The sequence below is a fragment of the Salvelinus sp. IW2-2015 genome, unplaced genomic scaffold (genome assembly GCF_002910315.2).
Source record: "Salvelinus sp. IW2-2015 unplaced genomic scaffold, ASM291031v2 Un_scaffold1988, whole genome shotgun sequence".
Lineage (NCBI taxonomy): Eukaryota > Metazoa > Chordata > Actinopteri > Salmoniformes > Salmonidae > Salvelinus > Salvelinus sp. IW2-2015.
In genome coordinates, this window is record NW_019943338.1 from 105466 (window position 1) to 130518 (window position 25053).

At 44.0% G+C, this 25053-nt stretch overlaps 1 pseudogene; it reads left to right on the forward strand.

Annotated features, from left to right (window-relative positions):
• The window catches only part of LOC112072651 (NHS-like protein 2), a 74535-nt pseudogene that overhangs the window by 29245 nt on the left and 20237 nt on the right, over positions 1 to 25053 (forward strand).

Genomic DNA, 25053 nt, shown 5'->3' on the forward strand with positions numbered 1-25053 from the left:
CAGCACCACATCCATCTATCCAGTCACCCACGCGTCCGTCTATCCAGTGACCACGGTTCCGTCTATCCAGTCACCACGATCCGTCTATCATTCCACCCACGGTCCGTCTATCCAGTCACCACGGTCCGTCTACCTCCAGCACCACGGTCATCCGTCTATCCAGTTCCCACGTCCACGGTATCGCTATCCAGTCCCCGTTCCATCTATCACAGTCACACCGATCCGTCATCCATTCACCACACGGTCCGTCTAGTCCATCACCACAGGTCCGTCATCCAGTCACCCACGATCCCATCTGTCCAGTCACCCACGGTCCGTTCTTCCAGTCACCACGGTCCATCTATCCAGTCACCCGGATCCATCTATCCAGTCACCACGTCCGTCTATCCAGTCACCACGGTCCGTCTATTCACGTCACCACGGTCCGTCTATTCAGTCAACCCCGTTCCATCTATCCAGTCACCACGTCCGTCTAGCTCCAGTCACCCGGTCCGTCTATACCAGTCACCACGGTCCATCTATCCAGTCACCACCGGATCGTCTATCCAAGTCACCACGGCTCCGTCTATCCAGTCACCCCGTTTCCATCTATCCAGTCACCCCGTTCCATCTATCCAGTCACCACGTCCGTCTAAATCCAGTCACCACGGTCCGTCTATCCCCAGTCACCACGTCCCGTCTAATCCAGGTCACCACATACGTCTATCCAGTCACCACGGTCCGTTCTATCCAGCTCACCCCGTTCCATCTATCCAGTTCACCACGGTCCGATCTATCATCACCACGGTCCATCTATCCAGTCACCCGTTTTCCATCTATCCAGTTCACCCCGTTCCATCTATCCAGTCAACCACGGTCCGTCTATCCAGTCACCACGGTCCGTCTATCCAGTCACCACCGTCCGTCTATCCAGTCACCACGGTCCGTCTATCCAGTCACCCCTTCCATCTATCCAGTCACCACGTCCGTCTATCCAGTCACCACGCGTTCCGTCTAGCCAGGCACCACGGTCCGTCTTCAGTCACCCCGTGCCCATCTATCCAGTCACCACGGTCCGTTCTAATCCAGTCACCCGGTCCGTCTATCCAGTCACCACGGTCCGTCATATCCAGTCACCACGGTCTCCTCTATCCAGTCACCACGGTCCATCTATCATCCAACCCCGTTCACGTCTATCCAGGCACCACGGTCCGTCTATCCAGTCACCACGGTCCGTCATCCGTCACCCACGTCCGTCTATCCCAGTCACCACGGTCCGTCTTTATCCAGTCAACCCCGTCCATCTTATCCAGGTCACCCACGTTCCATCTATCCATCACCACGGTCGTCTATCCAGTCACCACGGATCCATCTATCCAGTCACCATGGTCCGTCTATTCCAGTCACCACGATCCATTATCCAGTCACCACGGATCCCATCTATCCCAGTCCGTTTTGCATTTGAAGTGATTCCCTTTGCCGTCGTGCTAATGAGCTGCAACACTGAGATCTGTGTGTAAGAAAACACATATGTACACGCCTGACAGTTCCATTACAATCACACACAAAACCAGCATACACATTTCACATGCAATGCATGCACACCACACCTCACACACACCCACACACACACCACACACACACACACACACACACCACACACACACCACAACACCAACACACACACACCACACACAACACAACCACACACACACCACACACACACACACCACACAACACACAGTTATACGTGCAAGCACAACAAACACACACAAGAGATTAAGAGGATGAATTGCATATAGACAGGGAGAAGAGGAAAAAGAGAGGAGAGAGACAAAGAGAGAGAGAGGAGAGATACAGAAGAATGGAGAGAGCAGGAAATAGACAGAGAGCGAGAGAGACAGAGAGAAAGAGAGCAGAGAAGAGAGACATGAACGAGATGGAAGAGAGGAGGAAGAAGAGAAAGAGAAATAGAGAGAGAGGAGGAGAGACAGAGTGATGGAGAAGAGGAGGAACAAGAGAGGAGAGAGAGAGAACAGAGATGATGGAAGAGCAGAGAAAGAGACCGAGAGGAGAGAGACGAGAGATGGAGAGAGCAGAAAGAGACAGAGAGGAGAGAAGAACAGAACGAGAGAGAGAGAGAAAGAGGACAGAGAGATGGACAGAGGAGGAAAGAGAGAGAGAGAGAGAGAGAGAGAGAGAGAGGAGAGAGGATGAAAGACGGAGAGAGAGAGAGGAGAGAGCAGGAGGAGAGACAGAGAGATGAGAGGAAAGAGCACAGAGAGAGAGGAGAGAGACAGAATTAGGCATCCATGTCACCATAAGATTCACTTTTAGTATAATTGTCTTTGCTGACTGTCTGGCCTCTCGTCAGGCTGTGGCGGAGAAACACACGCTTTGCTGCCATTTTCACAGTCTCTGTTGTTGTGTGCATGTGTTGTGTGTGTCTACCTTGAGGAGAGAGGGAGGGCAGACAAGAGGGAGGAGAGAGGGAGGGTAGGGAGGGAGGAGCGAGGAGGGAGCGAAGGCGAGCGAGGGCGAGCGAGAGAGGAGGTGAGAGTTGTAATGTAACATCGTGGTGAGTAATGTATGTAATGTATACCAGTGTTAGTAATGTAATAGCTGTTGTTGTTAAGATGTCATGTGTGTAATGTAACTGAGTTTGGCATGTAAATGTGTATACATGTAAGGTGTTGTAGATGGTAATGAATGTAACAGTGTTGGTAATGTATGAACATGTGTACATGTGGTGTAATGTGTTAATGGTACATGTGGGATGTAATGTAACATGTGTGTAATGATAACAAGTGTGGTGTAATGTAACATGTGGTTGTAAATAGGTATACCATTGGTATGTGGTGGTAATGTAACATGTGGCTGTGAATGATAATGTCACTGTGTGTAATGTACAGTGTACGTAACATGTGGTTGCTATAATTGATTAATTAGTGTAATGTAACTATGGTGGTGTAATGTAAATGTAAGTTAGATTGTAACATTGGTTCTAATGAACGATGTGTTGTAATGTAGCATTGTTGTAGGTTAACATGTAACATGTCGTTTATATGAGTAACATGTGGTGTCATGTAACAGTAGTGTTGTAATATGGTTATAATAATGTAACATGTGTATTGGTAATGTACATGTGAAATGAGTAACATGTGGTGTAATGTAACATTGTGTGTAATGTTAACATGTTGGTGTAATGTAACGATGTGTTGTAATGTAACATGTAGGTGTAATGTTAAAATGACATTGTTGTATATGGTACATGTGGTATGTAATGTAACATGTTGGTGTAAATGTAAGATGTGTTGTTATAATGTAACAGTGTTATGTAATAGATGTAACATGTTTGCTACTGTAATTGTTAACATTGTGTTGTAATGTACACAGTGGTTGTATGAATGTGAATAACATGTGTGTGTAATGTAACATGTGGGTAATGTTAATAATGTAACATGTTGTAATGTAATGGTGTAGTATACATGTGTGTAATGCTAATAATGTAACATGTGTTGTAATGTAACAGTTGTTAACTGTAACATGTGGTTAATGTACGGTGTATGTATGTTTTTAAGTAACAGTGCTTGTAATGTAAATGTTTTTTTAATGTAAACTGTGTTGCTAATGTAATACAGTTGTAAATGTAATGTGTTTATACTGGTGTTTAACATGTGGTGTAATGTACATGTGTGGTGTATTAAACCATGTGGTGTAATGTAACATGTGAGGATGTAACATTGTTGTAACATGTGTGTAGGTACAGGGTAATGTAAATGTGGTGCTAATGTAATAATCGTACATTGTTGTAATGTAAACATGTGGTGTACATGTAACATGTGGTGTAATGTAACATGTGGTTAATGTAAATGTGTTGTAATGTAACACGTTGTATGTATAATGTAACATGTGTTGTAATGTAACATGTGGTGTAGTGTAACAATGTTGATGTCTTGGTGTAATGTAACATGTGGTGTGATAACATTTGAATAACGTTTAATGTATAATTATGGTTAAGCTGTAACTGTTTGTATTGATAATGTAACATGATGATATGTAACATGGTGTGTAATAACAATGTCTTGTTGTACTGTGTTAATGTAACATGTGTGTATGTAATTGGTAATGTAACATGTGGTGTAATGTAACATTGTGTAATGTAATGTGTAATAATGGAACATGTTGTGAATGAATAATGTAACATTGTGTTTGTACTATGTAACAGTGTGTATGTAACATGTTGTTGTTGTAGAACATGTGTTGTAATGTAGACATGTGTTGTGAAGTAACATGTGTGTAATGTAAAGTGTAATAATGTAACATTGTTGTTTGTAATGTAAAAAAAAATCATCTAAAACATGTGGTGTAATGTAACATGCTGGTGTTCGAGTGTTGTAAATGTAATGTAATGTAACCTGTGTTGTAATTAACAATGTGTTGTAATGTAAAACATGTGGTGTAATGTAAACATGTGGTGTAATGTAACATGTTGTATGTAATGAACATGTGGTGTAATTAACATGTGTTGTAATTAATAATTGTAACATGTGGATGTAATGTAATAATGTAACATGTGGTGTAATGTAAACATGTCGTACATAAACTGTAACCATGGGTTGTAATAACACATCGTGGTTGGGAATGTAACATGTGGTGTCAATTGTACATGTGTTGAATGTAACATGTGTTGTAATGTAACATGTGTTGTAATGTAATAATGTAACATGTGGCTTGTAATGTTAACATGTGTTGTATTGTAACATGTGTAAATAATGTAACATGTGGGGTTGTAATGTAATAATTAACATGTGTTGTAATGGGAACAGGTGGTGTAATTAACATGTGGTGTATGTTAATGTCGTGTTAATGTAAAATGAACTGTGTTGTAATGTAACATGTGGGTAATGTAACATGTGGTGTAATGTAACATGTGGTTGTAATGTATAATGGCTAAACATGTGGTGTAATTGTAAACATGTGGTGTAATGTAATAATGATAACATGCTGGTGTAAATTAACATGTGTGCTGTATGTAACAATGTGTATGTAATGTAATAAATGTAAACATGTTTGTAATGTAACATGTGGTGTAATGTAACCATGTGGTGAATGTAACATGGTGGTGTAATTAACATTGTTGTAATGTAAACATGTGTTTGATAATGTAAATAATGTAACATGTGTGCTAAGTAACATGTGGTGTAATGTAAACATGTGGTGTAATGAACATTCTGTGTTTAATGTAATAATGTAACATCGTGTTTAACTGTAAACATGTGTTGTAATGCTAAACCAGGTGGTTGTAATGTTAACATGTGTGTAATGAAATGTGGTGTAATCGTAACAGTGCTTCGTAATGCATAACATTTGTTGTAATGTAATAATGTAACATGTGTTGTAAGTAACATGTGTGGTGATAATGTAACATGTGGTGTAATGTAACATGTGTTGTAATGTAACAATGTAGTAATAATGTAACATTGTGTTGTAATGAATAATGCTAACATGTGTTTTAATGTAACATGTGGTGCTAATGTAACATGTGGTGAAGTGAACATGTATTGTTGCTTAATGTAATAATGTAACATGTGTATTATGATAACAGGTGTAATAAGATGCTAACAGTGCGTGTAAGTAATAATGTAAACATGTGTTGTAATGGTTAACATGTGGTAATGTAATGTAACATGTGGATGATAATGTAACATGTGCTGTAATAGCTAACATTGTGTTGTAAATGTAACATGTCTGGAGTAATGTAAACATGTTTGTCAATGTAACATGTGTTGTAATTGTAAACATGTGTTGTAATGTAACAAATGGTGTGTTAATGTAACATGTGGATGTAATGTAACATGTGGTTGTAAATGTACATTGTTGTAATGTAAACATGTGGTGCTAAAATGTAACATGTGCGTGTAATTGTAACATGTGTTGTAAATGCTAAACATGTTGTATGCTAATGTAAACCATGTGTTGTAATGTAACATGTGTTGTAATGCTAATAATGTAACATGTGTTGTTAATGACCATGTGGGTTGTAATGTAACATGTGGTGTAATGTAACATGTCCGGTGTGTAATTGTAACATGCGTTGTAATGAACATGGTGGTAATGTAATAATGTAACATGTGTTGTAATGTAACATGTGTGTGTAATGCTAACATTGTGTAAGGTAACATGTGTGTGTAATGTAACAGTGTGGTGTAATTAACATGTGTTGTAATGTAACATGTGTTGTAATGTAATAATGTAACATGTGTTGTAATGTAATAAAGGTAACATGTGTTGTAATGTAATAATGTAACATGTGTTGTAATGCTAATAATTGTAACATTGCGTGGTATGTAACATGGGTGTTCTGTTAATGTAACATGTCCTAATAATTGTAAATGTGTTGAATGGAACATGTGGGTAATGTAACATGTGGTGAAGTAACATGTCGTTGTAATGTCAACTGTGTAATAACTGTAACATTGTTGTAATGTAATAATGTAACATTGTGATTGTTAATTGTAACATGTGTTGATAAGTAACAGGTTGTAATGAACATGTGTTGTAATGTAACATGTGTTGTAATGTAACATGTGTAATAATGTAACATGTGTTGTAATGTAACATGTGGTGTAATGTAACATGTGGTGTAATGTAACATGTGTTGTAATGTAACATGTCTTGTAATGTAACATGTGTTGTAATGTAACATGTGTTTCCAATGCCAATAAACCCATATGAATGGAATTTTATTTTAGAGCCATACTCACAGCACTCGAAACCCTCTGGCATAAAATGGCTGCTTTGGCTCACCCAGATACATTAGTAACACTCTCAGTATCTTCATTTCAGCACCTTTTTTGTCCTGTTGTATAGTGTTTTACATAGTTATTCAAACTCAATCAGCATGACAGAGTGATCTCCAGCCTTGTCCTCGTCAACACTCACACCTGTGTTAACGAGAGAACCACTGACATGATGTCAGCTGGTCCTTTTGTGGCAGGGCTGAAATGCAGTGGAAAGGTTTTTTGTGGATTCTGTTCATTTGCATGGCAAAGAGGGACTTTGGAATTAATTGCAATTCATCTGATCACTCTTCATAACATTCTGGAGTATATGCAAATTGCCATCATACAAACTGAGGCAGCAGACTTTGTGAAAATGTATATTTGTGTCATTCTCAACATGTTTGGCCACGACTGTAGTCTCAGAATTAAAGTCTCTCTCTCACTCTCTCTCCTCCCTCCCTACCACTCTCCCCTAAATGTGCTCTCAACCCGTAACCCACATCCCGCTCCAACACTCGTGGGGTACAAATGAGTCATCAAGGGACAGAAAAGAACCAAACTAAAAAAGAAATGGCTCACGACAAATGTGTTTGTGTGAAGTTTATTTCCAAAATGCTACATCCACAAATTTTTGCACATTTGTGTTTTTTTCCCCATCAGAATGCTTCTGGGTACCTTCAACTGGTTTAGTTGCAAAACGCTGTAAATCCATTGGTTAGCTGGAATGGAATGTTAGTGTCCTGAAAATGTAACATGTAAATTCAACACGTCATCAATATAACCTCATGCTATAGTGTTTGGTTAGAGTTAGGCCTTGTCCAAATGGCACTCTATTCCCTATATAGTGCACTACTTTTGACCAGAGCCCAGATCTCATATTAATGTATTGGTACATTTATATATACAGTGGGGGAAAAAAGTATTTAGTCAGCCACCAATTGTGCAAGTTCTCCCACTTAAAAAGATGAGAGAGGCCTGTAATTTTCATCATAGGTACACTTCAACTATGACAGACAAAATGAGAAAAATAAATACAGAAAATCACATTGTAGGATTTTTAATGAATTTATTTGCAAATGATGGTGGAAAAATAGTTTTGGCACCTTACAAACAAGCAAGATTTCTGGCTCTCACAGACTGTAACTTCTTCTTTATAGAGTCTCTCTCTCTCTCTCTCTCTCTCTCTCTCTCTCTCTCTCCTCTCTCTCTCTCTCTCTCTCTCTCTCTCTGTCTCTCTCTCTCTCTCGCTGTCTCTCTCGCTGTCTCTCTCTCTCTCTCTGGTCTCTCTCTCTCTCTCTCTCTCTCTCTCTCTCTCTCTCTTCTCTCTCTCTCTCTCTCTTCTCTCTCTCTCTCTCTGTCTCTCTCTCTCTTCGCTGTCTCTCTCGCTGTCTCTCTCTCTCTCTCTCTTCTCTCTCTCTCTCTCTCTCTCTCTCTTCTCTCTCTCTCTCTCTCTCTCTCTCTCTCTTCTCTCTCTCTCTCTCTGTCTCTCTCTCTCTCTCTCTCTCTCTCTCTCTCTCTCTCTCTTTCGTGCAAAGTTTATTTTTGTCATCTCTCAGTATTTAATGGTGACAGGCTGAGCGAAGAGGGAATATCAGAGTAAAAGTCACCTTTACGTTCAGATCTAGGATCAGCTTACTCTCTCTACATCCTAGCCTTAACCATTTGGGAGAGAACTCAAGACTGAGATCAGTGTTTAAAGGTAAACTCTACTGCTCAGGGCTTCAGCAGAGGTAAGGGTGAGGAACTTTTGCCCATAGTTAAGATGACTGCTGGCCTCTCAAATCTGCCCTTAAGGAATATGGTGGTTTTTTGTCTGTACTGTCCCTGACCTTTGTCTGTACTGTCCCTGACACACACACACACATAAACACACACAGTCTTGTACAGCTAACCTTGTGGGGACATACAATTCAGTCCCATTCAAAATCCTATTTTCCCTAACCCCAACCCTAAACCTAACCCTAATCCTAACCGTACTCTTACCCTAACCCTCTAACCTTAACCCTAACCCTAACCTAACCCAAATACCTTAACTTTATCCTAACCCTACAACCAACCCTAGCTCCTAACCTTAATATTTAACTTAATTCTAACCCTAACACTAATTCTAACCTTAACCCTAAACCCCCTAGAAATAGCATTTGACCTTGTGGGACTAACAAAATGTCCCCAGTTGGTCAACTTTTTGTTCGTTTACTATTCTTGTAGGGACTTCTGGTCCCCACAAGAATAGTTAAACACGTCCACACACACACACACACGGTGTCCACACACACACACACACACACACACACACACACACACACACACACACACACACACACACACACACACACCACACACACACACACAACACACACACCACACACACACACACACACACACACACCACACACACCACACACACACACACACACACACACACACACACACACACACACACAACCTATTAATGCCAGCGTCTGTTTATCTTCTCTTCTCTAAATCCTCATATATTCCTCCCTCTTCTAAATCCCTGTGGTTATGTAGAAAGAGATAAGAGAGGAGGGGAAGGAGAGGAGAGGAGAAGGGAGGAAGGGAGGTGGACAGCAGAAGGAGAGAGGGAGAGAGGAGAGAGGGAGGAGGAGTAGAGGAGAGGAGGGGGAAGGGGATGGAAGAGGAGAGGAGGAAGAGGGAGAGAGAGAGGGGGAAGGGGATGAGAAGAGGGAGGAGGAAGATGGGAAGAGAGAGGAGAGAGAGGAGGGAGTAGGAGAAGAGGCGGAAGGGATGGAAAGAGGAGAGGAGGAGAGAGGAGGGTAAGGAGGGGGAAGAGCACATTAATTGCAGTGTAGAGAACTGCTGCTGAGCGGGTATATTAAGTAGAACTCTGCTAACCTTATGGGAGATGAGAGGTTTCACTGTCCTGGAGCTACCCTACCTTATTCGCCCCTCTTCCTTTCTGTCTTTCTTTCTTTCCTCGCTCGCTCTCTCTTTCCCTCTCTCTTCCTCTCCCGCTCTCTACTTCTCTTCCTCTCCCCTCTCTTTGTCTCTGTTTCTATGCAGATCACACATCAAGCTTCTGATTCCTCTCCCTCTTTCTGATTGGTTGTTGTGGATTTTATGAATGATTTGTGTCATTCTGTTCATTCAGATTCTGATGATTCTTGTTATTATTATTCTATGTTTTGGAGCGCCTTTCCTTTCACTCCCTGACAACACATACCAAAGCACACACACACCACACACACACACACACACACACACACACACACACACACACAACACACACACACACACACACACACACACACACAACACACACACACACAACACACACACACCACACACACACACACACACACACACACACACACACACACACACACAACACACACACACACACACACGTGCATACACACACACACACAAAACTCCTCCCCTTTCTAACACATTCCCTCCCCTCACAACTGGCTATTATGGAACCACAAGTCTCTGACGGTATTAGTTATGCAATGTCATACATGTATGTAAGGTGTGCCAATTTCTCTCTCTCTTTCTCTTCCTCCTTTTTTTCTCTACCCTCCCTCTGTCTGCATCACTCCCTCTGTATCTTTCCCAACCCGCTGCCATCTCTTCCTTTCTCCATCTGTCTTCTCCGCTCTGCTACCTCTCGTGTCGTCCGCTCTCTACCTTCTATCATCATCCATCCCTCGTCCATCGCCCCCTCCCTCTCCTCACCTCCTCTCTACCTCTCCTTTCCTCCATCCTCTCCATTTCAACCCCCCCCTCCTCTCCCTCACCTTCCTCTCTACCTCTCCTTTCCCTCCATCCCTCTCCATCGCCCCCTCCTCTCCCTCACCGTCCTCTCTACCTCCCGTTCCCTCCATCCCTCTCCATCGCCCCCTTCCTCTCCTCACCTCCTCTCTACCTCTCCTTTCCCTCCATCCCTCTCCATGCGCCCCTTCCTCTCCCTCAGCCTCCTCCTACCTCTCCTTTCCCCTCCATCCCTCGTCCATCGCCCCCTCCTCTCCCTCACCTCCTCTCGTACCTTCTCCTTTCCCTCCATCCCTCTCCATCGGCCCCCTCTCTCCCCTCAACCTCTCTTCTACCTCTGTTCTATCTTTCCGTCCAGTCCGCTGCTGCGCATCGCCCCTCCTCTCCTCCTCACCTCCTCTCTTACCTCTCCTTCCTCCCATCCCTCTCCATTCGCCCCCTCCTCTCCCCTCACCTCCTCTCTACCTCTCCTTTCCTCCATCCCTCCATCGCCCCCTTCCTCTCCCTCACCTCCTCTCTACTCTCCTTTTCCCTCCATCCCTCTCCATCGCCCGCTTCCTCTCCCTCACCTCCTCTCTACTCTCTCCTTTCCCTCCATCCCTCCCATCAGCCCCCTCCGTCTCCCTCACCCTCTCTCTACCTCTCCTTTCCCTCCATCCCTCTCCCACACTTACCATTTGGACGCGGAGTCGAAGCGCAGCGCATGCGTCGTCGGTCCGGCGACGCGGCGGCCCACTTCCGGTCTCCATGCCAACAGAGTGTAATGTGTTTGGCTCGTGAGCAGGCCGGACGTGTGTTTCGGAGTGTACAACCAGAAGCTTCAGCTAACCTGCAGAGTCTGCTGCAAGGTACAGAAACGTAACCTGGGGGTGTGTGCGGAGTGTGTGAGTGGAGTGGTGTTGTGTGGTGTCGGAGTGTTGTTGGTTTTGAGTGGATGGAGTGTGTGTGGGGGAGGGGGGGGGATTGAAGAAGGAGAGACGAGGTTCTGTCTACACGCTGCCCGTTTTTATGCGCATTGTGTGTGTTGTGGGTGTGTGTTTGTGTGGTGGTGGTGTGTTGGTTGTTACTTGTTGTGGGTGTGCTGTATTTCCCTTGCACGCTTTTTCTCTTATTCGTTCCCCTCCGGTGCACCGCCGAGTGTTGATGTTTTTTTTCTTTCATCCCTCTCTCCTCCTTCTCTCCGTCTCTCTTCCTCCGCGCTCTCTCCCTCTCTCCACTTCCCTCTTCCCTCTTCTCTCCGTCTCTCTTCCTCCGCTCTCTCCCGCTCTCCCACTTCTCTCCCTCTTCTCTCCGTTCTCTTCCTCGCTCTCTCCCTCCCTCCATCCTATCTCCTCTTCTCTCCGGTCTCTCTTCCTCCGCCTCTCCCTCTCTCCCACTTCCTCTCCCTCTTACTCTCCGTCTCTCTTCCTCCGCCTCTCTCCTCTCTCCCACTTCCTCTCTCTTTCTCTCCGGTCTCTCTTCTCCGCCTCCTCCCTCTCTCCCACTGTCCTCTCCCTCTTCTCTCCGTCCTCTTCCTCCGCCTCTCCCTCTCTCCCACTTCCTCTCCCTCGTCTCTCCGTCTCTTTCCTCCGCTCTCTCCCTCTCTCCACTTTCCTCTCCCTCTTTCTCTCCGTCCTCTTCCTCCGTCTCTCCTCTCTTCCCACTTCCCTCTCCCCTTTCTCTCCGTCTCTTCTTCCTCCGCCTCTCTCCCTCACTTCCCACAGCTCCTCTCCCTCTTCTCTTCGTCTCTCTTCGCTCGCGCCTCTCTCCCTCTCTTCCCACTTCCTCTCCTCTGCTCTCTCGTCTCTCTTCTTCCCTCTCGTCCCTCTCTTACCACTTCCTCTCCCTCTTCTCTTCGTCTCTTTCCTCCGCTCTCTCCCTCTCTCCTCTCTCCAACTTCTTTCCCTCTTCTCGTCCCTCTCTCTTCCTCCTTCCCTCTCTCCCATTCTCTCCCTCTTCCTTTCGTCTCTCTTCCTCCGCTCTCTCGCCTCTCGGCCTCTCTCTCCCACTTCCTCTCCCTCTTCTCTTCATCTTCTCCTTTCTCCGCTCTCTCCCCTCTCCCTCTCTCCCACTTCCTTCTACTCTTCGTCTCTCTTTCTCCGGCTCTCTCCCTCTCTCCCTCGTCTCCCACCTCTCTCCCTCTTCTCCTTCGTCTCTCTTCCTCCGCTCTCTCCCTCTCTCCCTCGCTCCCACTTCCTCTCCCTCTTCTCTCCCTCTCTCTTCCTCCTTCCCCTCTCCTCTCTCTTCCTTCTTTCCCTCTTCTCTCTTCTGAGCTCTAGCTAACCCTGATTGGCATCTCAGATTATTCTGCATCCCAAATGGCACCCTATTGCCTACATAGTGCACTACTTTGACGACCACACGGCACATTAGATAGGGTGCATTTGGGAAGAGGTATTTAAGCCTTCCTCGTCCCTTTTTCAAAATGAACACAGAAATGAATGAATTATTAATTAATGAACTTAATACTTTCTGCCGATGTCATCTCACCCACCTTTTCCTTCCATCTCTTCCACTATTCTCTCTCTCTTCGTTTCTTTCTTCTTTCTTTCTTTCCTTCTTTTCTTCAGTCTCTCTCTCTCTCTCTTTCTCTCTTTGTCTCTCTCCTCTCATTCTCTGTTCTTCAGTCTCTCTCTCTTTTGTCTCTTTCTTCAGGTCTCTCTCTCTCTCTCTCCTCTGTCGTCGCTCTTCTTTCTTTCCCAGTCTTCTCTCTCTTTCTTCTTCTCTCTTGCTCTCTCTCTCTCTATTTCTCTTTCTGTTTCTGTTGTTGACGTACTGAATGCCTTGTGTGTGCGTGTGTGTGGTGTGTGTGTGTGTGTGTGTGTGTGTTGGGTGTGTGTGTTGTGTGTGTGTGTGTGTGTGTTGTGTGTGTGTGTGTGTGTGTGTGTGTGTTGTTGTGTGTGTGTGTGTGTGCTGTGGTGTATGTATAGTACAGTAGATAAATACCTGTTATTGCCATTGGAGAGATGTTACATAGTGTACGGACACCCCAACATCTACAGGCGGCAAGAGTTAAACTCTATAACAATAAATATTACCAGCGCTGACTGGCGTTCTGAGCAGTGTTTGTGTGAAACATGTTTACACAATAAAACTGCAGGAGCATCTACACATTCTGTAATAAATAGATGATATCATGTATTCTAATTTACAGTATACAACAGTGGGGTACGGTACTCAGCACCCAACCAGGCAAGCGCACACACACACAGAAACACACAGAACCAGTCGACTCAGCACCCAACCAGCAAGCCACACACAACAGAAACACACAAGACACATACTCAGCCACCCCAACCATGCAAGCCACACACACACAAGAAACACACAGAAACAGTATCCAGCACCCCAACCAGCAAGCCACACACCACACAACACACAGAAAACACACAACCAGTACTCCAGCACCCCCAACCAATGCACAAGCCACACACCACACACAGAAACACACAGACACAGTACTCAGCACCCCAACCATGCAAGCCACACACACACACACACACACAACACACACACACACACACACACACACACACACACCAACACACACACACACACACACACACACACCACACACACACACACACACACACACACACAAGAAACAGTACTCAGCACCCCAACCAGGCAAGCCACACACACACAGAAACACACAGAAACACACAGAAACACACAGACACAGTACTCAGCACCCCAGGTTTAACACCAAGGTCGTACAGTACTGTACCTCATCCATTAGTCCCTGTATTCATAAAGCACTTCTTTGTGTTTGCTATCCCAGATGAGAGCACCGTCTACAATAGTTATTTCATCGAATGAGGTTTCATTTATAATATCAACTCATAAATTAAATTACTGCCATAATACTGTATTAGAGAATACAAGTCTGCTGCCCCATATCAAACACATCATCTGAAATACTTTCATATTCTTGTGGTGAGTTTGATTTAAGTAGCCTGGCATGAAGAGTTAGATATGGTTCTTTTAGGGACTAGTCTAGTAGTTTGGTTGTCAAGCTTGACAAGTTAACTCGAGTTTCACTTCAACGTATTTCAACTATTTAAACCATACGACTATTTGACCTGCAGCTGAAAGGCCTGTTTGGTTAGTAGTGTTTTTCCCTTGGTCCTCAATTAGAGAGGGTCAGGTTAGGTAGGCACCTTCGCCCCTACACTCTAACCACTAGGTTACCTGTCACCCCTACACTCTAACCGCTAGACTACCTGTCTCCCCTACACTCTAACCACTAGGTTACCTGTCACCCCTACACTCTAACCACCAGGCTACCTGCCACCCCTACACTCTAACCACCAGGCTACCTGCCACCCCTACACTCTAACCACCAGGCTACCTGCCACCCCTACACTCTAACCACTAGTCTACCTGTCGCTCCTACACTCTAACCACTAGTCTACCTGTCGCCCCTGGGGGTTATGCGGAACTGTATGGGCCCTGGTCAAACGTAGTGGGCCCTGGTCAAACGTAGTGGGCCCTGTTCAAACGTAGCGGGCCCTGGTCAAAGGTAGTGGGCCCTGGTCAAACATAGTGGGCCCTGGTCAAAAGTAGTGGGCCCTGGTCAAAAGTAGTGGGCCCTGGTCAAAGGTAGTGGGCCCTGGTCAAAGGTAGTGGGCCCTGGTCAAAAGTAGTGGGCCCTGGTCAAAAGTAGTGGGCCCTGGTCAAAAGTAGTTTGCTATATGGGAAGAAGGTGACATTTGGGAGGCGTCCTCTGTCTCATTACTCTGTTCTCATGACTGAACATTGACTATTGATGAGTAGCCTTTTCCTGGGGTTGTTTTGTACAGTTATGACAGTTCAGGTGTAATTTGATGGAGTTACTGTGTGACCAGGGTGAAAATGATTGGCAGTTATAATTTTGTAATATCGCTGCAATATTACTGACACTTATCTACTCAAAGGGAGGGTTGACAAGGACAGAGGAAAGGAGACAAGTACAGAGGTAAGGAGACAATGACACAGGAAATGAGACGAGAAGCAAGGGGTCAAGGAGGAAAGGAAGGGAGCCCTTTAACAGATTGGAATCCATCTCCAGCTCCATGATGTCACTGGTATGATGTCACCGGTATGATGTCCCCGGTATGATGTCAGATCACTGATTGATTTGACGAATGAAGGAGGCATATCAAAAGTATTGGAGCAGGACCTGGAACAAAACTCAGTCTGTGCTTCGTCCCAAATGGCACCCTTTTCCCCACATAGTGCACTACTTTCGACCAGGGCCCATAGGAAATAGTGTACAATAGCACATTGATTAAAAAAATAAGGATTAAAACACAAAGTCTAGAGACTAATTTCCATTGTGGTCCTGCTTGTTTTAGCAGTTCAATAAACAGTAGGGAACAGTGTTACTGTATACCAGACTGATACCATCCACCTCCTTTAACACGGTACACATGACCCTTACCACTGTGAAAACCACACACACACACAACACACACACACACACACACACACACACACACAACACACACACACACACACACACACCCACACCACCACACACACACACACACACACACACACACACACACACACACACACACACACACACACACGCTAGCCCCAATAGCCCCTCTCTCCATCCTTCCCTCTACTGTGCTGTATCCTACTAACAGTAACTGTATGGACTAGCTGTGTGGATCTCTCTCTGCTCTCCTCCCTCTATCTCTTGTCTGGTGACTTGAGCTGGAGTGGCGTCACACATCTCGCTAATTGGCTAATTCTTCTCTGTGTGTGTTCTGTGTATTCAGTTGAATGATTCCAGTTGAGTATTTATAGCAGAACCAACAGTAGCTAGCAAGTAATACGGTCATAGCAACTCCAGGCTCTGCGTCCCAAATTCCCCACATAGTGCACTACTTTTGACCCTATGAGCCCTGGTCAAAAGCAGTGCACTACGTAGGGACTAGGGTACCATTTGACTCACTGCACTGTAACTTTAGCGTCAGCATATTTTACTATAAATCTCATATGTTTTAATGGGGGAAATGTTAGCATGGTTATGCTAATTAGAACAGGATTAAATACATTTTCCGTGGGAATGCTGACGCTACGTTAGCCTGAGGTGTGAGACAGAGGATGTATCCCAAATAGCACCCTATTCCCTACATAGTGCACTACTTATGACCAGAGCCCTGTGGCTCCTGGTCAAAAAGTAGTGCACTGTATAGGCAAAGAGACAGTGTTGGGATGCTCAGTCATGTCTAGGGAGAGAGCTGATGTTATCCTTGAGTCCAACAAACTCACTTTCCTTCATATTTGCATTATTTAGAGTCAAAAATCTCATAGAGAGAAACGTATTTTTCATAAGAGACCTGGTGTTTTACTTGTGAATTTGTTGTTGTTCTTTCATCACTTCTGCACATTGCAGATTTCATTTAACTGTTATCCCTCACCATATAGTCGTCTGTGCTCCTTGCAATGCCACCATAGAATGGCAGAACCTCTCTTGTTGTTCTATTTCTATACCGTGATGCATATTCCTACATTCACAGGGAAGTACAGTATCTGTCTGTACCTCACATTAAGAGCAGCTTTGGATGAGAACCAGGACTCGTACCGTTGTGTTGAATAGACTGAACGTTTCACTGTCTGTTTTATAGCGGAACATCTGTCTGTTGACGTTAGCTACAGTCTGAGAGACTGTGTGTGTGTGTGTGTGTGTGTGTGTGTGTGTGTCAGGTCTGCTGCTTCCGATAGTTAGACTAATACATTAAACAGAAGCACTGGCATAGATTTAAGTTTTCAACAACAACAAAAATTGCACCACAAAGCAGATTTTATCTAGCCTGGTCCCAGATATGTTTGTGCTCTTTCTAACTCAATTAAATTGGTCAATTGTCAAAAGCCAAAAAATTTTTTTGTCATGACAAGGAGTTTACATGATTGCATATACGGACTGGCACTCAGTGTAGATTTCATTACAGTGCAGCAAATGCAACACAACATGTGTGGAAATGTAATCAACAAAGTCATAAAGAAGTTGCTGCTGGTACTCTCATTCATTCCACATTCACCATAAAGGATACTAGTAAGGTACCTGACTACAACCAGTAGCACATGTTCAACTTCCCCTTAAAGAGTGCTAACTGAGGATGTTACATTTGCTGTTACTGTCTCTTGTCCTCGTAATAAATAAAAAAAGGTTAAATTAAGAAGTAAAGTTAGGTGATCAAGATGCCAGATTTGTTTTCTTTAGCCAGACTAGAACCAGACCTGGCAACCACAGGCTCCCAGTAAGAAGGTCATTATTGTTCAAACTAGAATCAGTTGCCAGGTCTGCCCCTCTTCTCTGGTCAGGGGATTCACTCCAGGCCATTGTTGATTAAAGGGCTGTTCCATTGTCTCCGGGATACTGGAATTGCTAGGCAACCCTACACTGGGAGGAAGGCATCCGTATTGTCCCAGAAAGCAAGTTCACTTGCAACCCCCTCCCAAACCCTTTACCCCCTTCAAACCACCCTCCCTCCCCAAAAAAGAGTTTGGGGGCGGGCCAGGGCTTGGGGTGGGTTGTGTGTTTGCATGTGTGTGTTTGCATGTGTGTGTTTGCGCGTGTGTGTGTGTGTGTGTGTGTGTGTGTGTGTGTGTGTGTGTGTGTGTGTGTGTGTTTTCGTGTGTGTGGGGGGGGAGTATGGGGTTGCAGGGATGAGTGGAGAGGGGGTGGGGTTAGGGGAGTGGAGGAGTGTGTTTTGGGGCAAAATAATGGCTAGTGGGGGTGTTTTGGGAGTTTTGGGGGGGGTTGTGGAATGGTAATCAGTATGTTTACAATGGCCTGAGGGGGAGTCCTGAGGAGAGTGGGAAACATGAGGAGAGAAAGAGAGAGAGAAGCAGGGGGAGAGAGAGAGAGAGAGAGCAACAAGGGGCAAGAAAGAAAGAGAGAGAGGCAGGAGAAAAAGAGAAAGGAGGTGGAGAGAGAGGAGGTGGAGAGAGAGGAGGTGGATAGAGTATGCAGTGAGCCAGACTAGAGGTAGGATGCCACATTTAGTTTTTTTTTGTGTTGGGTCTCCACTCCTCCAAGCTTCCACTCTACCAGCAGGCTAACTGGCTGGTATCTCTGGAGTGTGTATTTACTGCATGTGACTAACTGGTGTTTCTGCTTTGAACAGACTTCAAGAAGCAGCTAATGGGACGGATGTTCTGCAACTTGACTAACTCTGATGTGTGTGTGTGTGTGTGTGTGTGTGTGTGTGTGCGTGCGTGCGTGCATGTGTGTGTGTGTTCGTTCCTACAGACTTTGAAGAGCAGCTGTATGACACCAAGTTAACAGGCCAGACGTTCCGCCACCCCACAGTGTCTTCCCAGAGTTCTGACGATACGTCCACCACCCTGAGTCGTTCCCCTATCTCCCTCAACAACAAGAGACCTGAATTCATCTTCCTGGTAAATATTTACACCTTTATTTAACTTTACAGTTAGCTACTTACTTACCTACTTAAATTATGTTGCACAATGATGTAAGTCAATAAGTGATCCTTTTAGTTAATGTATGATATATTTGGCGCTTGAAGTACCAAATCTGCATGTGTGACTTCAGGTGTTTCAGAGCGTCTTTACGTGTCTTTTCCTGTGAGATGACGTGCACATTTGTTTCAGAGCTGGGTTTTATGTCAATGTGTACCTATTTATTGGCGACTGTTTATTAATCAGAAACGCCTGCTTCAAAGTTCTTTCTGTTCGCGAGTCGTCTGAGAGCCAAACAGCTTTTCTCAATAGTCTACACTCTGGTTTCCACGAGATAAAACCATCAAAATGGGCTATATTGTACAAATTCATGAAAACAAACATTTGTTTTTTGGGGTCTTCATTTATGGTTAGGGTTAGGCTAAGGTTAGGAGTATGGTTAATGTTAGGGTTAAAGTGACAGGTTTAAAATCTGGTTTTAAGAACAGAACATGTAGAGAAAGACGTGGTTTGGGACTTTGTGGCTGTGGTAACTAGTGACAACCCTACACTTGGCCGCCTTGCCATGGAGCAAATTAAAATAAGGGGTGTAAACTAATGTTTTAGCACCTCCCCATTTTTTAACAGCAAATTATCATAATCCGTTTTCTCATTTGTTAAGTTGCTCTTATTTGTTAGCTAGTCAAGCGTAAAACAAAATATATAATTTTTTTATAAATGTTAAAATTTCGTGATATGATTGCATTTTAGATCCCCACTCCCCCCGTTAACCCAAGATGAATGGTTTGACCTCGTTTTGCATGGCTCTGGGTGTGCAGGGTTGACTCATTTTCGACCATTCCATTGATCCTAAGGAGAAATCTCCACCGACCCGGGGCACCGGGCCATGTGAAACGAACTTGCCCATTGCTTCAATACACGCTCCAAACCGTTCAATCATTAGGCTATCCATATTACTGGAGCTTCTATTCTGTCTATTTCTATGGCGGAGTCGAGGCCGCAATTTAGATAACGCATCAATATATAGCTGCGAAATTTAGATAACGCATTGGGGCAGCAAGTAGCCTCGTGGTTAGAGTGTTGGGCCAGTAACTGAAAGGTTGCTGGAACAAATCCCTGGGCTGACAAGGTAAAAATCTGTTGTTCTGCCCCTGAACAAGGCAGTTAACCCACTGTTCCTAGGCCGTCATTGTAAATAAGAATTTATTCTTAACTGACTTGCCTAGTTAAATATTTTTTTATTTTATATATAGCTGCACAATGTAGATAATGCATTGATTTATAGCTAGCGTGGTGAAAGGATAACAGAGTGAACATAGAATATAGCTATTTGATCATGTCCGTTTGCATGTGCAAATATTAATGAATTCTGGAATCCGCCACGGTTTCACTGGGATTTTCAAGCGGCAAGAGTCCACTGTGTCTTTACTGCATTAAAATAACTCCAAATATATTTTTGATCATTTATTTTTGTGAGCCGCTTTTTGCCATTGAAATACTCAGTCTGATTGTGGGGCGTGTTGATACACATTTAAAGATATTTACATAAACAGCCCTGATTGGCGGATAGGATCGTCTAGACTCTAGAGTCAACTCACTCCACTTACCCCTTCAAAGTAGGAGGATACATATGCAAATCAACGATGGCTTGTCATTGGTCAGAATAATCAGATCAGATTGTGATGTCATGCTGTGGGCCAAAACTCCATCCCCCTTGAACAGGATGAAATTCCAAGTGTTTTTTTTTCTCCAAAAGCTCTTACACTAAAAGGGCATTATCATCATTTTCACAATTCCTGTGTAATTATGAGTTCAAAGTGTGGAAATATCATTGGAAATCTCATTTTTGACTTCACTGCCCCTTTAAGTATTTTTTCTCCAATTTATGCTTTGACTCAGTTAACAGAATATGAACTTTTAAAAGTGAGATTTTCACTGGACAGGTACGTTAACTTAACTTTTGCTAGTCCTTTGGTGCCAATATAGTCCAGATAATAGTTGTTTAAAAACCTTTGCAATTTACTTTGGTAGAATCCTTCTCTCACTGTTTTCATCAATGTACTATCATGAGATGTCATGAGTTACCTGCATTTTGAAATATTTGCATTATTAATAAGACAATGCATAGATCCCTGAGATTTACTGTAGACTTTCATTTCATATGACTAGTGTTGGGCTTGGCTTACAAGTTAAATACACAACATTCTTTCTTGGTTTTCCAAATGACATCTCATGTCAGCCTTCTCTGTACACGCTGGACATCCCATTAGTTCTCTGAGATACATAGGAGTAGAAATGGTCAACATGTCCTGCAGGGGAGGGGACATTGAGAGGAAACTTCTTCAAAGGGAATCTTTCTGGATCCACAGGCTCAACACACTGTCTCCTCTTGGCCTTAACGAGGAGTTTGACTTGAAACCGTTTTTTATAGTTTCAATAAGTCCAAATTGTGTTTTATTTATATCCTAGTTGAATTTTGTATGTGTATGTATATCACTATGAATATTGATCACATTATCTGTGTATGATCATATATTTTGAAACATTGAATGTTAACATTGTGAAACTATGTTATACATTTTTTTACCTCATGTTTCAGGAAGTGATGTCACTGAGTACTGCCCCTATATATAGGACATTCCACCCCCACCTGGGATATGGATGCCTGACGAAGACCTAAGGGTCAATAAGTTGTAAATAAATATCACCTGGGAGCATGAGCAGCAGTGGTCGCCGTTTTCCAGCCTTCTCCGCTTTCCAACGATTTTGAATCTGAAATATCTCTTCCTCTCCTCTCCTCTCCTCTCCTCTCCTCTCTCTCTCTCCTCTCCCTCTCCTCTCCTCTCCTCTCCTCTCTCTCCTCTCCTCTCCTCCCACCCACCCCTTCCCCTCCAGCCGGCGTCTAAGAGGCAGGTGTGTGAGGAGGATGATACCTCCTCAGTAGGAATCAATAGGGGTGTAGACCAGTCCCCTCTCCATCACCCTGTGGTTCAGATCGCCCTCTGGTGGTGTGGAGTAGTACCTCTCTAGGACCCCCGTGGCCGAGAAACCCCGCTGGCACCTGGGACAACGGACACCCGCTCACCTGCTGCCCTCGACGTCACAGGTAGGGCATGGTGTGGAAGGAGTGTGTGGGGGTAGTATGTGTGTGTGTTGTGTGTGTGTGTGTTGTGTGTGGTGTGTGTGTGTGTGTGTGTGTGTGTGTGTGTGTGGTGTGTGTGGTGTGTGTGTGTGTGTGTGTGTGTGTTGTGTGTGTGTGTGTGTGTGTGTGTGTGTGATATAGCATTCTGATGCTCTTCCTGGTGTTGGCATACATGTTTTAGAGCACGTGTCCAACCTAGGATGGTATCTGTAATTGGTAGACGGTTCTGATAGTACGTTGTCGTTTGCATCACCGAGCAGTGCCCAACAAAGTATCAAATCTGATTGTTTGAGGCTACCACCACCCTCCATCCGTTTCTCTCTCTTTTTCTATCCTGCTATCATCCTCACTGCATCTCTCTCTCATTCTATCCTGCTATCATCCTCACTGCATCTCTCTGTTTCTATCCTGCTATCATCCTCACTGCATCTCTCTCTCATTCTATCCTGCTATCATCCTCACTGCATCTCTCTGTTTATATCCTGCTATCATCATCACTGCATCTCTCTCTCTTTCTATCCTGCTATCATCCTCACTGCATCTCTCTGTTTCTATCCTGCTATCATCACTGCATCTCTCTGTTTCTATCCTGCTATCATCCTCACTGCATCTCTCTGTTTCTATCCTGCTATCATCCTCACTGCATCTCTCTGTTTCTATCCTACTATCATCCTCACTGCATCTCTCTCTCATTCTATCCTGTATCATCCTCACTGCATCTCTCTCGCATTCTATCCTGCTATCATCCTCACTGCATCTCTCTCTCTTTCTATCCTGATATCATCCTCACTGCATCTCTCTCTCATTCTATCCTGCTATCATCCTCACTGCATCTCTCTCTTTTTCTATCCTGCTATCATCCTCACTGCATCTCTCTCTCTATTCTATCCTGCTATCATCCTCACTGCATCTCTCTCTCTTTCTATCCTGCTATCATCCTCACTGCATCTCTCTCTCTTTCTATCCTGCTATCATCCTCACTGCATCACTCTCTCTTTCTATCCTGTTATCATCCTCACTGCATCTCTCTCTCTTTCTATCCTGCTATCATCCTCACTGCATCTCTCTCTCTTCTATCCTGCTATCATCCTCACTGCATCTCTCTCTCATTCTATCCTGCTATCATCCTCACTGCATCTCTCTCTTTTTCTATCCTGCTATCATCCTCACTGCATCTCTCTCTCATTCTATCCTGCTATCATCCTCACTGCATCTCTCTCTCTTTCTATCCTGCTATCATCCTCACTGCATCTCTCTCTCTTTCTATCCTGCTATCATCCTCCTGCATCACTCTCTCTTTCTATCCTGCTATCATCCTCACTGCATCTCTCTCTCTTTCTATCCTGCTATCATCCTCATGCATCTCTCTCTCATTCTATCCTGCTATCATCCTCACTGCATCTCTCTCTCTTTCTATCCTGCTATCATCCTCACTGCATTTCTCTCTGTTTCTCACTGTGTCTCACCCTTGTCATCTTTTTCCTCTCTCCCCCTGCAATATTTTGACAGTGCAGTAGTGTATTTCTTTCTCTGTGTCTTTGAGTTAGGCCAGCGTGGTAAGGTTAGGTGTGATAGACTAGCTGGTAAGGTTAGGTGTGTCAGATAGACTAACTTGGTAAGGTTAGGTATGTTAGATAGACTAGCTTGGTAAGGTTAGGTGTGATAGACTAGCTTGGTAAAGTTAGGTGTGATAGACTAGCTGGTAAGGTTAGGTGTAATAGACTAGCTGGTAAGGTTAGGTGTGATAGATAGACTAGCTTGGTAAGGTTAGGTGTAATATACTAGCTGGTAAGGTTAGGTGTGTCAGATAGACTAGCTTGGTAAGGTTAGGTGTAATGACTAGCTGGTAAGATTAGGTGTGATAGATAGACTAGCTGGTAAGGTTAGGTGTGATAGACTAGCTTGGTAAGGTTAGGTGTGTAGACTAGCTGGTAAGGTTAGGGGTAATAGACTAGCTGGTAAGGTTAGTGTGATGTTAGACTAGCTTGGTAGGTTAGGTGTAATAGACTAGCTGGTAAGGTTAGGTGTGTTAGATAGACTAGCTTGGTAAGGTTAGCTTTGATAGACTAGCTTGGTAAGGTTAGGTGTAATAGACTAGCTTGGTAAGGTTAGGTGGTCAGATAGACTAACTTGGTAGGTTAGGTGTAATAGACTAGCTGGTAAGGTTAGGTATGATAGACTAGCTGGTAAGGTTAGGGATAATAGACTAGCTGGTAAGGTTAGGTGTGTCAGATAGACTAGCTTGATAAGGTTAGGTGTAATAGACTATGTGGTAAGGTTAGGTGTGTCAGACTAGCTGGTAAGGTTAGGTGTGATAGATAGACTAGCTGGTAAGGTTAGGTGTAATAGACTAGCTGGTAAGGTTAGGTGTGATAGACTAGCTGGTAAGGTTTAGCTTTGATAGACTAGCTTGGTAAGGTTAGGTATGTTAGATAGACTAGCTTGGTAAGGTTAGCTTTGATAGACTAGCTTGGTAAGGTTAGGTATGTTAGATAGACTAGCTTGGTAAGGTTAGCTTTGATAGACTAGCTTGGTAAAGTTAGGTGTGATAGACTAGCTGGTAAGGTTAGGTGTGATAGACTAGCTGTAAGGTTAGCTGTGATAGACTAGCTTGGTAAGGTTAGCTTTGATAGACTAGCTTGGTAAGGTTAGGTGTGTCTAGACTAGCTTGGTAAGGTTAGCTGTGATAGACTAGCTTGGTAGGTTAGCTTTGATAGACTAGCTTGGTAAGGGTGTGTCAGATAGACTAGCTTGGTAAGGTTAGGTGTGATAGACTAGCTGGTAAGGTTAGGTGTGATAGACTAGCTGGTAAGTTTAGGTATGTTAGATAGACTAGCTTGGTAAGGTTAGGTATGTTAGATAGACTAGCTGGTAAGGTTAGGTGTGATAGACTAGCTGGTAAGGTTAGGTATGTTAGTAGACTAGCTTGGTAAGGTTAGCTTTGATAGACTAGCTTGGTAAGGTTAGGTATGTTAGATAGACTAGCTGGTAAGGTTA